General features: G+C 37.1%; 1 protein-coding gene across 2 annotated transcripts in view; it reads right to left on the bottom strand.

Annotated features, from left to right (window-relative positions):
- Positions 1-13994, bottom strand: part of eppk1 (epiplakin 1) — a 30910-nt gene that overhangs the window by 15135 nt on the left and 1781 nt on the right. The window contains exons 2-4 of one of the 2 annotated variants that reach the window (XM_075449169.1): positions 12842-12996; positions 10427-10518; positions 2243-2334 (exon numbers count right to left, since the gene is read on the bottom strand). The gene's annotated coding sequence lies outside the window, so the exon portion shown is untranslated. The remainder of the gene's footprint in view (positions 1-2242; positions 2335-10426; positions 10519-12841; positions 12997-13994) is intronic. The other variant, XM_075449170.1, reaches the window with a different exon arrangement.

Here is a 13994-nt window from a genome sequence, read left to right as displayed (position 1 = left end):
ACAAAGTGTAAATGAGAAACATATTGGGAATGACCTGAATTTCATGTAGGTCGTAAATGTTCCTATCTAATTTGCATATTATGACGTCATATGGTGGTGGCCATTTTGGAATTCGATAATTCTCAGGAAATAAATGATATTGTTGATAGTGTTGAACTTTTTTCATCATATCCACCCCTCCATCCATCTGTTATGTTATCCACATATCAAATGGACAAGCAAACAGTGAATTGTAAGCCAAAGGTTGCAAATTATAACCATTATTATACCACAAAACTCATATAAACAGTAGGCGTTTTTCAGAAGCAGAGGCCTTATCTGTGCCCATCTATCCAGATTACAGTTTGTAGTTCTTTAGAGTGTGGAACCTCTCATGGCAAGGCACAGCACACAGACAGTTGGCACAATATTGAGAATCACCCTAAGTGTATGTGGGGAATAATTTACCAATCTAATTTGCATACTTTGACACCAGATAGTGGCGGCCAACTTTCAAGATTGATATTTTGAATGGATGTTGAAATTGTTTAGACAGATTATTCCCTGTCCCTTTGTTATGCTAACTACATAACAAATGAACAGGAAAACAGTATAATAAAACTAAGAATTGTACATTTTGACTACTGCTGTGCCATATAGTAGCAAACACATGTAAACACCAAGAGGGACAGAAAATCGAGAGGTTGTGATTCAGTCTGAATTTCTCTATCACCACGATAGCCAATTGCCTCATCAAAGGGTTTTATCCATTCCTGTAAAACTTCCTCATCTCTCAAAAAGACCCAGTCACCATTACCAGCCCTGTTTAGCCTCCCCCTGCTGCCTCTCCCACGGGCACTCCGGCCACGTTCATTCCTCTCACCCCCTCTCCCATTTAGCAACGCTTCATCTTCGCTACTTTCCGCCCTATTCAGACCCCTGCGGCCAATCCGACACCCACCAACCCTTCTACGGACACTAAGTCCCCGTTTACCCCTGCTTGTGTTTGGCAAAGAGTTGGAAAATGTAGTGTTTTGTGCTTTGGAGACATTGGTGCGTTGCACAGCCGCAGCATTGACGCGCAGTAAAGCACCATGGCTAGCACGGTAGGCTAGAAAGAATTGACACTCACGCTGGTCCCAGCGCCACTCTCACCTACACTGTTTCCACAATTCCCACCAGCCCCCTACGAATACCAACACTCCTCGTAGCCTTTCCAATTTTCCTCGCTTTGCCCAGCACCGCCATTGCCATGCAAAGACGCACCAGCGAGCTCACTAGTTGACCGACCGTCATCTCCAAAACAAAGATTTTCCCCTTCTGAATCAGAATCGGCAAACAGGAAACCCATCACATCACTATAAGTAAACTTTTTCCCAGTCATCTTTTATTTATTTTGTCTCTAACTCTTGTAATCCAGCAATACCGCTTCAGCAATCAAGATCCGTGGCACACTTTCTCCGGTTTTTTCTCCTACAACTTGGAATGGACTTCCTCGAACATTTTACATTACAGTGTGACGTATTCCGACCCAAAGTATAAGTTGGGGATGTCTGCCAACTAGTGGACGGGAGTATAAGGCAAATTTGACACTCTGCTTGGCTCTATCGTCTGTTAAAGTCAACACCGCTTCTTGTCGCAATATTGCGACTTTGGCGCTTAAAGGGTTAAGCTAATGGGAAATAAGAAAAGAATAAGGTGAAATTAAGAGATAAAATATTGGATTTACGTGCAGAAGGGCAAACATAAGCACTAAAATATTAACAGATATATTGAAATATTACGGATAACTTTTGCAAAGTTTTTTTTTTTACGGTCGTAATTAGGACAATGAACGAAAACAAACACAGTGGGAGAAATTTATTGAATTTTATCAAAATAAAACTCAGAGATCCCGAGAAAATCCTGAGAAAATCCCAAGAAACCTCTCGCAAAAGTCTGTCCTTTTTTTTTTTTTTTTTTCACCCATCATTTTTTTCCCCATGTCCCCTAGGGGGCTCCGTAAAACATAATGAAAACAAAAAGGTAAAAATAATCAGCTTCTGTTTTCTTTTTATAATTTTCATATTTTCTCATTTTTATTCTTTATTGTGGGGCTCCTATTGGTCTTATGTATTTAATGTGATCTAACTAATGTCTAAAATGTATAAATAAAAGATAAGTGACAGAAAAGTCAGCAAAGTTTAGATAAAAAAAGACTGTAAAACTTTACTGCTCCACAGAAATAAAAACACACCAGCAGAGATATGTTCACACATCAAACCTTTTAGTTTCGTTATGAGTCTCAGATCCTTGGATGATATCCGGGGGAAACAAAGACCAAAGGTAAGCTGGCTGTGATGGTCAGAGCAGCTCCTGCAGAGATAAGGAAGATAATGAGTTTCACTGTTCACCTTTGCATCGTCCTCCTTTATGATTTAATTCGGCTGCAGTCCCGATTTCCAAACAAGTTGTGTAAAATCCATGAAGAATGCAATGATTTGCAAATCTCATAAACCACTATTTTATTCACAATAAAACATAGAAAGTATATTAAATGTTAAAAGTGAGACATTTTTACTATTTTGTGAAAAATATGAGCTCATAATGGACACATGGTGGTTGGTTCCTGGTTCAAACTTGGCTTCTCACTCTTGCTGTGTGGAGTTTGTTTGTTCTAATAACAATAATAATAATAATATAATAATAATAATATATTTTATTTATAAAGCACTTTACATCGACTTAATGACCTCAGAGTGCTACATTTTAAAACTAGCATTTAAAAAAACAAAACAAAACAAATAAACAAACAGAAAAAGAATTTTACGATTTTTTAGTTAAGCTAAAGGCTTTTCTAAAAAGGTGTTCTAATCATGTCTGGGTGGGTGTTCTGGCCTCCTCCCACTACCCAAAAACCTGCATGTCTGGTTAACTGGTGATTCTAAATCAATCTACTTCTTCGGTTTGTCTCATTTGTGTCTGGGATGCATCTAAAAATAAATTGGGACAGGTCCATGTTTCCCACTGTGCAGCATCCCCTCCTCCTTTAACCACATCTGGAACTGAAGAGACCGGCTGCTGGACCTTTGGGAGAGGAATGCTGTCCCACTCCTGTCTGATAAGAGGATCCCTGGGTCCCCACAACTGTAGGGGGAGCCAACGAGCGATATGTTTTTAGAAATTCTCTTGTGTTACTTTAAAGGGATAGTTCGCCTCTTTTGACATGAAGCTGTATGACATCCCATCTAGTAATATCATTTATGAAAATTTTCTTACCCCCCACTGCGTGGTACGAAGGGAGAGAAAATAGGGACAAGTGATTGTGAGGTCTGACTTTTTTTTCTTGGAGAACGATTTTGTGATGCAAATGTATTACTCTGTTGAATGCATTTTGTTTTGAGAAGCAAAACGCTTTATTTTTTAAACCCCAGCCAACTAGCCGGACTACCTTCATCAACCCCAAAACGAGGCTGGAACTCGGCTCACAGGACGCAGCAGGGGGTAAGAAAATGTTCATGAATAATATTGCTGATATGGGATGTCATACAGCTTCATGTCAAAAGAGGCGAACTATTCCTTTAAGCTGTGTTTCAACTTTTTGCCAGGAAATTATGACTTTTGGTTGGTCAAACTCTCTCATCCAACTCAATCTCCACCAGACACCAGATACTAAACAAAGTAATGGGGGGGGGGGGGGGGGGGGTTGCAGCTTGGAGCATTTCTGATTGGTCAATTATTTCCACCTTTTCTGTCATCATAAAATGAATCTCCAGTATTAAACAATAACCGAGGTTGAGTAAGAATGACTGAACAACCCAAAGGTTCTTTAATTAAAGAGGAAACGATAAAAAAAAACAGGGATTACAACTTTGAAACTTTGGTGTCCCTCTAAATGTTGCCGTTAGCAGATAGTGAAGACTAACGATGACAAATGTTCAAATAGCTACCATTGCTCACTTATTTAGATAGGTTGCCGGCTCAGGAGGTAGCGGGATGAAGCCCCACTCTGTGTCTATATAGGAGATCTTCCCCTCATGGCAGCAGTGACAGTTGTTTTATCCCGGTGAGGGGGGAGTAAGCAGCCAATAATACTCACGTTGTATATGTAAAGATCAGTATTAGCGCGTTGAATCATTTATTTAGTCGTTTGTATTTGTTTATGTTATTATTATTAGTATTATTCCTATGTATTTTTATTATTATTATTATTATGTATTGTTATTATTATTATATTATTTATTTGTCTACCTCCTTTTTTATTATTTATTTATTTATTTTAATTATCCTTAGCGCTCTTAATTGTTGTTGTTTTTGTCTTTTTTTTAACTATTTACTTTTCTGTGAAATCTTACAACATGTAAAAGACCTAGGGGAGGGGAGGGTGGGTTGTACACAAGTTCTTAAGTTGTTTGGGTAAAGAAAAAAGGAAATTACTTCTATTCCTGTATGCACTTCATATTTTTGTCTTGCATTTGATAAATAAATAATAAAAAATAAAAAAAAATGTTCAAATAGCTTTCAGATAAAACAGAAGAACCAACCAGCAACGCAGAACAAGAATAAGGCAGAACTTTATGTTTGCCTTATCTCTAACTATTCTCTCACAGCTAACCGAAGCTAGCCGGTAAGCGGCGGAAGCTAACTGTAAGCTAACTGTAAGCCGGTAAGCAGTGGAAGTCTGGAAGCTAACTTGTAAGTAGTGGCTGGGAATTTGCATTGGAGACTAAATAAATAAAATAAAAAGTGAAATTGAAAGAGAATGGGACCCAGAAAGACTCAAGCTTCAGAGGATCTTGATGACATTAAGAAATCCCTGGATTTTCTCTCGGAGGAAGTGACAGCTATACGGCTGCATCAAAACAGCATTTTGGACTTAGTGAAAGAAGTGAAGTCGTTGAGACTTCTTAATGAGGAAAAGGATAAACGGATCGCTGCATTGGAGAACGGAGTGGCCGATTTGGAACAATACAGTAAGATAAATGATGTGATCATCACTGGACTTAGAGTTAAGCCCTGTTCGTATGCCAGCGCAGTGGCTGCACCTAGTACTGTTGGACCATCGGTTGGAGTGCTTGACTCCACAGAGAAACAGGTGGCTTCTTTCCTCCGGAACAAGGGGATAGAGCTGGACTGTGACACTGTGGAAGCATGCCTCCCGCTTCCGAGAAGAGGAAAAGAAGATAAACATGCCATCATCATGAGATTCACAAAGAGGAAATACAAGTTTGCTCTGTTAAAACAAGGCAGATTGCTGAAAGGAGCTGACGTATTTATTAATGAGCACTTGACCAAGAAGAATGCTGATATCGCCAGAAAGGCTCGGTTTCTGAGAAAACAAGGAAAGATCCAATCAACATGGACGACAAATTGTAAGTTTTTTGTCAAACTTAATGGAACTCCAGAGGAGGCAAAGGTTCTGGTTGTTCGGGACATCGCTGAACTGGATAAGTGCAACTGAATGTTTTACCTGGGATCTCAGGTGATTGCACATGACACTCAATCACCATGTCTCAGTTAAACAACACGTTGTCCTCATCATCTATGGACACAACATTAACACCTCTAACTAACACTGATTACCTGGAACTGAAAACTTTTGACTACACTGAATATAAGAGCCAAGACAAGGAAAAGGATTTGGACCCAGAAAACAACTTTTTCTATAACATTGGGAATAACTGTTGCTACTACTCGACTCAACAATATAATATAACAGTTAATGCAGACAATAAGTTCTCCATAATACATTTCAACAGCAGAAGCTTATATGTGAACTTTAACCACATCAAGGACTGTCTAAGCCAATTTAAACAACTATAAAATAAAAATGTAATTGTTAGCTGTATATATAGGGCTCCTGGTTCCAACATGAACCTCTTCACAGAATGGTTTGAGAAAACATATGAGCTATAACTTCAAAGAACTACTTTATTTGTGGGGACTTTAATATTGATCTGCTGAATGTCAACAATCACAAATTGACTGAAGAGTTTATTAATACTACATGTAGTCTGAGCCTTTTCCCTCAAATTACGAGACCTAGCAGAATCACAGCCAATAGAGCTACATTAATAGATAACATATTTACAAATTTAATAGACAACACAAAAAAGTGGATTGTTAGTTCATGACATCAGTGATCATTTACCTGTTTTTGTTGTTTGTGATATCTGCCACATGAAAGTTAAGACTAAAAATAATCCAATTATTAAAAGATTAAGGACGAAAAAATCTATAAATGCATTTAAAGATGAATTATCTAAACAAAACTGGGAGTTAGTATTAAAAGAAAATGACATGGATAAAGCATATGATAATTTTCTGAATATTTTTAAATCATTATGTGAGAAAAATTGTCCGAATGTAGAGTTTATTTCTGCAAATAAATATTCTGAAACTCCATGGATCACAAAGGGATTGCAAAATGCCTGTAAAAAAAAGAATAAGTTATATAGAGACTTCATAAGGCATAGATCAACTGGGGCAGAAAATAGATACAAGAAATATAAGAACAAATTAACTGCTGTCTTAAGAATAGCAAAACAAGATTATTATAGTAAACAGTTGGATAGAAATAAAAATAATATTAAAGGTATCTGGAATATTTTAAACAGTGTTATTAGAAAAAACTCCAAACATGTTAGTTATCCACAACACTTTACAAACAATGGAGATAAACATTTAAGTAACATGGAAGAGATAGTTCATAATTTTAATAAATACTTTGTAAGTGTGGGCCCTAAATTGGCTGAGAAAATCCCGCAGCCCACAGGACATGAAATACTAAATGATGTATTAGTTAGAAATCCAGATTCCATGTTTCTCACAGCAGTGGAGGAAAATGAGATCATAGATATAGTAAATAAATGTGAAAATAAAAGGTCAACTGACTATGATGGCATCGACATGATAATAATTAAGAAGGTGATTGTGGAAATTATTCAACCGCTAACATATATCTGTAACCTGTCAATTCGAACAGGAATATTTCCACAAAAAATGAAAATTGCGAAAGTCATCCCACTACATAAATCTGGGAATAGACATGATTTCACAAATTACAGGCCTGTTTCATTACTTCCACAATTTTCCAAAATTGTAGAAAAAATATTTGTTGTTAGATTAGAAAGATTTATTAGTAAACATCATCTACTGACTGAAAATCAGTATGGATTTAGGCCACAAAGATCCACAGCGATGGCAGTTCTGCATTTAATAGAAGAAGTGACCAGTGCATTAGATAAAAAGAAACATGCTGTTGGGGTATTTATTGATTTAAAAAAAGCATTTGATACAATTGATCATGACATACTCCTCAGAAAACTTGAGGGTTATGGTCTAAGAGGAGTAGTGTTGCATTGGATGAAAAGTTATCTCGGCAATAGGCAACAATTTGTGCAGTTGGGTGATTTCCAATCCTCATGCTTGGACATTGTTTGTGGTGTTCCCCAGGGCTCAGTATTGGGGCCAAAATTGTTTATTTGATATATGTAAGGTCTCCAAGAGACTTAACTTTGTATTATTTGCTGATGACACAAATATCTTTGGTACGGGTGAAAATTTACGACAGCTGTTGCTTGAAATGAATCTAGAGTTATGTAAACTGAAAGAGTGGTTTAATATTAACAAATTGTCGCTAAATTTAGATAAAACCAAGTTTATGTTATTCGGTAAGTGTAAAGAGAAGAGTGATTTACAAATAAAAATTGATAATATGACTGTGGAGAGAGTGACTGAAATCCGGTTTTTGGGAGTATTGATTCAAAATAAGATCTGTTGGAAACCTCATATAAAATATGTCCAATCTAAAATTGTAAGAAGTATTGCAGTTCTTTCTAATGCTAGAAAATATCTAAACTCCTCTGCCCTATATATTCTGTACTGTTCACTTATCTTACCATATCTAAGTTACTGTGTGGAAGTTTGGGGCAACACTTACAGAACGTCACTTCAACCATTATGCACATTACAGAAAAGAGCCATTCGTTTAGTTCACAAGGCTGATTTTTGTTGTCATACCCACAATCTATTCATCCATTCTTATTTACTGAAACTCACTGATTTGGTAGAGTTTCAAACTGCACAGATTATGTATAAAGTCAGAAACAAAACATTGCCAGAAAATATTCAAAAATTATTTTCTGATAGAGTGGGGGGATATGACTATAGAGAAAACCTCAACTTCAGAACTTTGAAGGCTCGAACAACAACGAAAAGAATGTGCATCTCTGGTGATGGTGTGAATATCTGGAATAAACTCTCTAAAGAGCTGAAGCAAAGTCCAAGCATGAGATATTTTAAGAAAGGCCTCAAAATGGATATTATTCAAAGGTATAAGGAAGAACAAGGGGGATGATCCTGGCTGGGAATTAAAACTCTATGTATGATTTCAGCAAGTGTGTGCAGGTCTGTGCATGTGTGGGTAAATGTATATAGGTCTGTAAATAGTAGTGTATTATTTTTGTATATAAGCAGATGGTTGTGTATATGGGTGTATGTATGTATATGTGTGTATAGGTGTATGTATATGTGAATATGTATATATGTATGTGTACATATGTATATGTGTGTGTGTATGTAGTACTTTCATCTCTCTGAGGAAAATAACTATAATTATTATTTCATGTTGTCAGAAAGGATATTGGAAACTGAAAATAATGTGATAAATTACTACTGGAAAAGGGATATGATTATATAAGTTATACTTCATCATACTCCTTTTCAGACTCATAATCACCGATGTGATGTGTCTTCAAGAAATTTATTTATAATTCATTATGTACTTTGTGTATAATTCATTATGTACTTTGTGTTTGCTTTGCACTGACCGGTGAAATGTTTTTGTCTGAAATAAATTACTATCATCATCATCATCATCAGAACACCAGAGAGACGAAACCCAGATTAATAGCAGGTTAAAAAACAGGTTAACCACAAACAAGCTTCTTCCATAAGAGGCAGCCATGATGGAATTCACAGCGTCCACAACAACTCATAAAAATGTGTTAACGTGAAGCTCTACGACAGGAATAGTTGGTACTGTTTCAAAGAAAATGCAAAACCATCCATTCATTCCCACTTCAATGAGTGGGGGAGTAATAGAGCTGGATAAATGGAGGAATGTTGTCCCACTCCTGTCTGATAAGAGGATCCCTGGGTCTTCTTTGTTGTATTCTAACTGTTTTCAGGTGGTGAAAGCTCTGGACTGCAGGCAGGTCAGTCCAGCAGCAGGACTCTCTAAACTTGCCTGGAGTTTTGTGACACAAAACAAAGCAATGGATGCAGAATATCTACAAAACAAAAGGCGAATACGAGGGTATAAACACTGAAATGTTTCACCAGGCAGGCCGGTCTAAGGCCATGTTAATCTAAAACCTGTTTATACCAGCAGTGATGGAGCCTTTGCAGATGTGCAAGTTGCAATGCCCCCCCCCATACCATCAGGTGTCTCCAGCTTTTCCCCCTCCGATCATGTTACTGTTAACCTGGTTAGTTGCATCATGTTGTTTCTTTTAGCACTTTTCCAGCCTTTTGTTGCTCTATCACAACTTTTCTTGCTGCCAGCAGATTCCAGATGAGCTGATATTTTTCATGAAACAGTAAAAATGTCTCACTTTTCTACGCTCTATTGTAAATCAAATACTGGTTTAAGACATTTTATTTACCTTTTACACAGAAACGATTGTATAATTTCATAATGTCTCTTTTTTATTATGCTTTCTAAATATTCTCTTTGCAATCATCTTTTTGGGACCTGTTTTAAGTTGATTTTAGTATTCTAATCATGCTTAAATTTTCCTTTTTATTCAAGCAGTGCACACACAATTGACCCCTTCCTACTCAAGACGTAATGTGTCGAAACTCACAGGTCCATAACTATAACTCACAGATTATTTGACTCTTTTAAATTAGGGAAAGCTGGAGGTTCAAACAGCAACTGACAAGTCGATTAAGCTAAAGGGAAATAAGAAAAGAATAAGGTAAAATTAAGAGATAAAAATATTGGATTTACGTGCAGAAGGGAAAACATAAGCACTAATATATTAATAGATATATTAAAATATTATGGAGCCCCCTAGGGACGAAAAAAAAGGACAAACTTTTGCGAATTTCTTTTTTTTTACGGTCGTATTTAGGACAATGAACGAAAAACAAACTTTTTTTTTCACTCATCATTTTTTCCCCCATGTCCCCTAGGGGGCTCCGTAAAACATAATGAAAAGGAAAAGGTAAAAATAATCAGCTTGTTTTCTTTTTATAATTTTCCCATTTTTATTCTTTATTGTGGGGCTCCTATTGGTCTTATGTATTTAATGTGATCTAACTAATGTCTGACAAAGTGAAATGTATAAATAAAAGATAAGTGACTGAAAAGTCAGCAAAGGTCGGATAAAAAAAGACTGTAAAACTTTACTGCTCCACAGAAATGAAAACACACCAGCAGAGATATGTTCGCACATCAAACCTTTTAGTTTCGTTATGAGTCTCAGATCCTTGGATGATATCCGGGGGAAACAAAGGCCAAAGGTAAGCTGGCTGTGATGGTCAGAGCAGCTCCTGCAGAGATAAGGAAGATAATGAGTTTATTAGGGATAAACTCATTTATAAATATATAAATAGATATAATGAAATATTATGGAGCCCCCTAGGGGAAAAAAAAAAAAGGGACGAACTTTTGCCAAGTTTTTTTTATATGGTCGTATTTAGGACAATGAACGAAAACAAACACAGTGGGAGAAATTTATTGATTTTTATCAAATTAAAACTTTTGAGAGATCCCAAGAAAATCCCAAGAAACCTCTCGCAAAAGTCCGTCCTTTTTTATTTATTTTTTATTTAATAATGTCTCTTTTTTATTATGTTTTCTAAATATTCTCTTTGCAATCATCATCTTTTTGGCACCTGTTTTAAGTTGATTTTAATATTCTATTCTAATCATGCTTAAATTTTCCTTTTTATTCAAGCAGTGGACACACCCAAGGGGAATTGACCTCTCCACACACATCCTGTATTTGCTTTGGCATGAAAAGACGTAATGTGTCGAAACAGGAACAGCCAGCTGTCCTGTGTGGTAACTGCGTGCACTGAAACACAGACACTGTGAAGTAGTCAAACCCCCTTTCACTCTGTTCAGAGCTACAGCTTTTTAGACCGTGGTGGAGATAGTGCAGCCTTAGATTAAAGCATGGACAGTGGATGTGAAAGTATTCAATAAACCTAAAGTTTTCAGGTTTATTTTTCCCTGAAGAGTGAAAATTTAAACCTCACTTAGATCAGCTCCTCTTCTTAGCTCACATAAAGAGGGCTTTCATCATTCAAACTATGCAAAACAAGCAGAACTGGAATTCACTGCAGATTATATTAAACAGGTTCAGTCATGTGACGCAGGAAGAGAATAAGAGCCAACAGATAATGCCTCTTATTATCCCTTCAAATATTCTTAAAAACCTTTAAGAAAACACGGACATTACAAAACTTGAAGATTTAACCCAAATGCAGCAATGTTAGTGTTTCTTGAGTGGATCGGCTGTGGGGCAGCTGGAAAACATCAGCTTCTCTGTTATCATAAAATAGGTTTATTTGGATTATTTTGTGAGCTTTAGGGAACATAATGCTCAGGTAATGTTCAGGAAAACATTGTGGTTTGGTTTAAATTACTTCTTAAAATTAATCCATTAGTGCTGAAAGTATCCTGGCGTAGGAAGCTGGGATGCACCAATCCCATATTTGTATTGGTATCGGAGGTGAAAAAAGCACTATGAGCAACAAATAATGAATATAATAATAAAATGAGCAACTTAAGCTACGTCAGGGCAAACAAGACGAATGCTTTAAAGCAGAGATACTCATTGCGCGGCTCGCACTCGCATAGTAGCTTATAACAATATGGTAACATAACAATACATTTTTTCAAATAACATACAGCGAACACTGCACAGTATTAAGTATTTTTATTAAGTTTGCGTTTTTGTAGTATTAAGTATTCTTATTAAGTATTAATTAAGGCTTAATGGTGTTTCCTAAAGGGGGCTCTGTTGAACCTGGCAACGCAGCCCGCTTAAACCACCGTCACACTTGACCGCAGAACACGCTAGCTCCTTTAGCCAGCGCGAGATGCAGGCACAATGGATGGTTTTTAATTAAAAAAGGGCAAAAACCAGCACAAAAACCAAACGAAAATCAGCATGAAGACGCCAGAGAGGGGACGAGCAGGCAAACGTCGGGTGTACCGCAAGATGCAGGCACAATGGATCGGTTTTTGATTAAAAACAGGGCAAAAAACAGCACAAAAACCATGCTCATCCTGAAGGTCTCACTATGATTACAACAACAAACTACAAAAACAACATGAAGAAAGTCGAGCACATGCAGGCCAGCTTCCGCTCATCCCAGCATTAAGGTAAATGTGGTCTGAATTGAAAATGTATTGGCTGTGTTGTTTCTTTTTTTGTGGGATGTTTCATATGTAGAAATGCATATTTGCAAAAGGGGACTTTAGTATGCTGTCGTAAAAGTGGCTCTTCCCTTGATTTTGCTCGGCCAACGTGGCTCTTGTGAAAAAAATAGTGAGTATCACTGCTTTAAAGGGTTAAAACTCATCCGCATACATAAAACCTTCTTTTCCAACGCTCTGACACACAGAACTCACATTTACTTTATACTTCTTTACTTGATTTTAAATGCACACAACAGCATTTATAATACTATTATAGTAGTACTATTGTCCTACTATTTGTAGTTCCTCACTTTTAAATGTTTAAGTTTAGGCATTTGGCAGACGCTTACACTCATATTCCTGGTAAATGCTAAATGGAATGCACCTGTATTGCACTTTTCCACTCAAAGCTGCACTACAAGCCAGGTTCACCCATTCACTCACACTCATGCACGGATGGATGCATCGGTAGGCAACGTTGGGTTCAGTGTCTTGCCCAAGGACACTTCGACATGTGGCCGGGGGAAACTGGAGTTGAACCGACCTTCCGATTGGTGGCCGACTGCTCTTCCGCAACAACACAAGGCTCCTGATCCAACCTTGGAATAAAAGCAGAAATTAATCTTTCATGGCTGCATTTATCTGGATATTCTGCCAACCTAAAGGAGGAGCTATGAAACATTTACAACACTCCAGTTTGAAAACTGCTACTGAACACATGGTAGTGGCTCAGCTAGCTGCCTGTTTGTGTGATGATGTCATACACAACTCCACTCGGGAGGATAATCACACACGCAGATAGCTGCTCCCTGCTTTCTCACTGAGCTCATACAAGGCTCTATTGTGCATACGATTATTTCCATTTGTTAAATGTGGAAATTTTGTTAGAAATCTTTCAACTGTTTAATCAGTGATTTGTATTTTCTGTGCCCGTCTGTATAAGCTCCTGGATCTTTAAATTTCCCTCGGGATTAATAAAGTATCCATCTATCTATCTAACTGGGTTTAACACCCCCCCCCCAATGGAAATGACCAGCTCTAATCCATAACCTCCGTGGAATAAGGGTGTGTTTACGAGCAGAATAACACAGGTGAAGTCACCATAAAATTGCTGAATCTGCTGTTCAGTTTTGTGACCCGCTTTGTAAATGTTTGAGCGTTCTTAAAGATATCAAACACTCACTTTACATTTATTGCAGCCTGTGGGTTAGCTTATCGTATCATAAAGCTAAATACATCACATGCACAAAGTGAAAAAGTTACCACACTAACTTTCACGGTATTTGGCTAAATCCACTTTACCGCACTAAAGGAGATTAATGTTCATTTTTATGTTGTTTTTTTTAGGAGCAATAGAAGGGTCTACAGTTGGTTCAGCTTAATTTCATCAAGAAAAAGAGTAAAAAATGGAAGATTCTGTCTTAACACAGTGCTGCAAAAGTGCTCTGCAGTGGTCAGTTTATGTGATTTAATTGTATGTTTGTTCATGGTATTTCGTTGGAACCTTTAACCTGACAAAGCTCAACACAAAGTGCTTTAGATGTACTTTCTATTCACCTTAACTTGTACTGTGCTTGTTATATAATTGCATTCTGTA

Source organism: Odontesthes bonariensis, chromosome 18 (assembly GCF_027942865.1).
Source record: "Odontesthes bonariensis isolate fOdoBon6 chromosome 18, fOdoBon6.hap1, whole genome shotgun sequence".
NCBI lineage: Eukaryota > Metazoa > Chordata > Actinopteri > Atheriniformes > Atherinopsidae > Odontesthes > Odontesthes bonariensis.
The sequence above is the reverse complement of the archived record's forward strand: the minus strand, read 5'-3'. Positions and strand labels throughout refer to the sequence as shown.